A 4,236-nucleotide genomic window follows, 5' to 3' on the forward strand; every position below is an offset into this window, starting at 1 on the left:
TTTTTTGTTTGTTTCAGTGATACTCTTAATATCAGTTATCACTATTACTAGCCATACCTAACCCCACCACAACTCACTCATTCCCAAATAATTCACCCACTTATAATATATAACACATGTAATATATAACATATACAGAAAAATAGATTTGTACATTTGTCATGTATGAAAATGCCTATCTTATTCTACACTTCTATTCCATCACCTTGTTACTAATGAGTAGGAGGCTTATTTTATCATCAGCCTTTTGGAGTTATGATAGATGATTGTATTAATGAGAGTTCTTAATTCTTTCAAATCTGTTTCCACTTACATTACTGTAGTCATCATAAAAAGTGTTCCCCTGATTATTCTCATTTGACTGCATCAATTCATAGAACCATTTTCCAAGGTTTTTTCTTTTTACTTTTTTGTCATTATACATCACTTGAGTCATATCTTTTGGGAATGATAATCTTCCATTTCATTCATAGACCTCAATTTGTTCAGACAATCAGAGGTGATGGTTATTTTAATTCTTTCTTGTACTTTGTATAATAAAAAGTATTGTCATAAATATTTTTGCACATATGACTCATTTCCAGTTGTTTTTGATGTCTTTGCTGGAATATGCATGTGGTATTTCTGGGTCTAAGAATGTGCAGTTTATAGCCTTCTGGGTTATACTTTCAAGTTGCTTTCCAGAATATTTGGAGCAATTCCCAATTGCAATAACAGTGTATTATTAGTGTTCCTGTTTCCCACAGTCCCTCCAACATTTGTCATTTTACTTTTTTGTCATCTTGGCTAATATGATGGATGAGAAAGAAAAAAAACAGTTTTTTAAAACTTCATTCTTCATATTTAAGAGAATTGGACCACTTTTTGGGCAGTTATTGCTAGTGTCTACTTATTTTGAAAACTGTGTAATTATACAACCTTCTGAGAAAAACTTTTTTATTTCATATTTTGGGGAATGATCCTCATAATTAGGTATTTGCATCAATTATGTTTATGTAGTTTTCAGAACGTTATCAGAGAAAATTGCTGCTGTCAAGAGTTTCCAAATATGCCATTTCCCTTCTAATTATACCTTTACTACATTTGTATGTCCACAACATCTTGATTTTATGTAATTAAAATTCTACTTTTTAACTTTTATCATAATACTTATTCATTAATTTGTCAAGAAATCTCTCTCCATTTCACAATTAAAAATGTAGTGCTACCCTTTCTTCTCTAACATGTTTATCATATGATTTTTAATATCTATGCCCTGTCTCCTTTTGTATCTTATTGTGGTATATTAAGTGAGATATTGATCTAAATATTTTTTTCAGATTATTTCCAGGGAGTTTTCACTGTCCCATTAATCAGCTTTCCTGTAGTTATAATTAGGCATAATTGCTTCTGTAGCTTGTTTATGTAACCTCTTCCATAACCATCTTTTCTATCTTTTTAGACCAATGCCAAAGTGTTTTGGTGACTCCTATTTTGTACTATAGTTTGTGATCTGATATTAGCAAACCCCACCCTTCCTTGCATTTTTATTTATTTTATTTAGTTTTAAATTAGTAAGAGTTTATTTTTTATATCCAAACTAAATTAAAACTACAAATATTATAAAACTTATGAATAGTCAAGTGACAATAATTCCTACTCTGGCAATTTTAAAAGAAAATTCAAGCATATGTTTCATTCTACATCTTAATCTGGGTTAGGAATTTGGTCACATTCTTTATTATCCATCCTCTGGAATTGCATCTGGTTACTGTTTTGATCATATTTCCTAAGTTTTTCAAAGTTGTTTATCCTAACAGTGTTGTAATGATAAGAATTGTTCTCCTGGTTCTATTCATCTTGCTTTACATCAGTTAATAAAAGTCTCAGATTTCTCTTAAACCTACCTTTTCATCATTTCTTGCATCACAATAATGTTTCACTCATTTTGAAACTTAGTGTTGTATATTGCATGAAAAGCTGATTTATAACTCATTCATGTCAGGCTGCATTCCATTTTCCCCAGTATTTTCTTAAATCATGAGATCTTACTCAAGCAGTGATCTTTGGGTTTCTTGAACATTAAGTTACTAGGTTTCTTTGATTTCATATGTTGTATACTCAATCTGTTCCACAACTTAACCACCCTATTTTTTAATAAGTACCAATTTGGGGCAGGGATTATGATTTCAGTTTAATAATAATCCCCTAATTGATTGGTACACACTTAGTTTTCAGATTTTTTGACAGTACAAAAATATATAAATAATTTTAGGCATATGGTTTCTTTACCTTTTCCTTTGACCCCTACAAAGTATAGTCCTATTAGTGGGTATAACTGAATTAAAGGAAATGTGCACACAGTTGAATGATTTTTTCAGTATAATACCAAATTATTTTGCAGAATGATCAAACCAATACAAAATAAAGTTTCACCAGTAGTGTGCAAATGTACCTATTATTGCATCCCCTCCAATATTTTTCATTTTCATTTTTATCAGCTTTGTCAGTTTGATAGATGTGAGGTAAAACCTTAAAGCTGCTTTTATATGCATTTACCTAATTATTAGTAATATGTATATATATGTATGTGTGTATACAAATATATCCATATAGTCATGTATATATGTGAATGTGTATACAAATACACATGTATATTATATGTATACATATGGGCTTGTATTATATATACAAATACATGCATATTTACTCATGTATCTGGCATGCACACTTAAATGCACATATTTGGCTATTGATATCACAGATTTCTTTCTTTGAAAACTATCTGTTTAATAATGTCTCATAGAAGAAATGTGAGAAGACAATTCCTGTATCCTTTTTCAGGAGTTTACAAATGTGAAACTTTAGACACACATATTTGTGTTTTTCTGGTGGTGAAGAATTGGAAATTCAAGGAATGCCCCTCAATTGGGGAATGGATAAATAAGTTGTAGTATATTAAGGTAATGGAATACTATTGTGATATAAGAAATGATGATCAATCAGATTTCAGTAAAACCTGGAAAGACTTAATTGGGCTGATTCTGAGTGAAGTCAGAAGAACTAGGAGAACATTGTACACAGTAACAGCCATATTATATGATGACTTTTTTTTAAAAGTATAGGCATCATTAATACACTCTTTGGGTAAGGATGTGTTTTAGATCATAAAGTAATCAGGAAATATTTCTTATACATCTTGCTGACCTACTCATGGTCATTTTCATGAATAGCTGATGTATTCTTGATACACAGTATATCTGTTTGTTTCTACCTTTCACTATTCTTTCTTGAATGGAGAATCCAGTCAAATTTAATGGTTGCCAAACTGGATATATGAAAGATCAATTTCAAATGTCTTCATGAAAGCATATTCTGATGACTCAACATTATATATAACTGACCCATATGTCTTCAAGGTTATAGTTGTGTAGGATTGGACTTGGAAGATTTTCCCTTGCTACAAAGATATGGAACACAATCCTGGAGATCAAATCTCATCTCTTGTCCAAGGATAAGCCTAACAGTTCTAAAAGTCATAAGTGGTAGATTTTCCATTTGATAATTTATTATTTGACTATAAGTATCTATGAAAACAAAAAAAAATATGGAGACACCTTAATTCTATTTAGCCACCTTTGATTTTCTAGTGTTAAAAAGGCAGACCAAAAAAGACAGGGCACAAAGAATTGCAGATTTTTATACTATCTATAAACATTTGTTATTACTACTATAAATGGCATTACTGATCCAGTGACCAATAAATGGACACTTTTACTGGAGGTAAAATGATCATAGCAGTTTTGATATTTTTTAAATGAAAAGAGGAAAGAAAAGTTTCAGGTAAGTGAAAATAGGGTTCATAGATTCTTCTTTAAGGGGCAAAAATAAATCTGGAAATGTTAGATTTATTTTTTGTTCAAAGGCAAGAAGGAATATTCTTTGTAGGAGGTGCAGTCATATCATATTGTAGGGCTCAGGAAGAGCATTTTAAAATAAATAATTCATTTGAATAACAAATGTTTACTAAATACCTACTATATTCAAGGTACTATGCTAAGAACAGGAGCTTTAAAATAAAAATAATAAAAAAGCCTAGATTTTTTTCAGGTAGGATATAACATGAATGAAACTAAAATATGAAGAAAAATATATATGTACTATATACACATATATAATACATATATATATGTAAAATCATTTCAAGAGACATATTCAAATGGATCAGGATTTGTTTATGTACTGGTTATAGGATAC

Source organism: Dromiciops gliroides, chromosome 1 (genome assembly GCF_019393635.1).
Source record: "Dromiciops gliroides isolate mDroGli1 chromosome 1, mDroGli1.pri, whole genome shotgun sequence".
In the NCBI taxonomy this organism is placed as follows: Eukaryota; Metazoa; Chordata; class Mammalia; order Microbiotheria; family Microbiotheriidae; genus Dromiciops; species Dromiciops gliroides.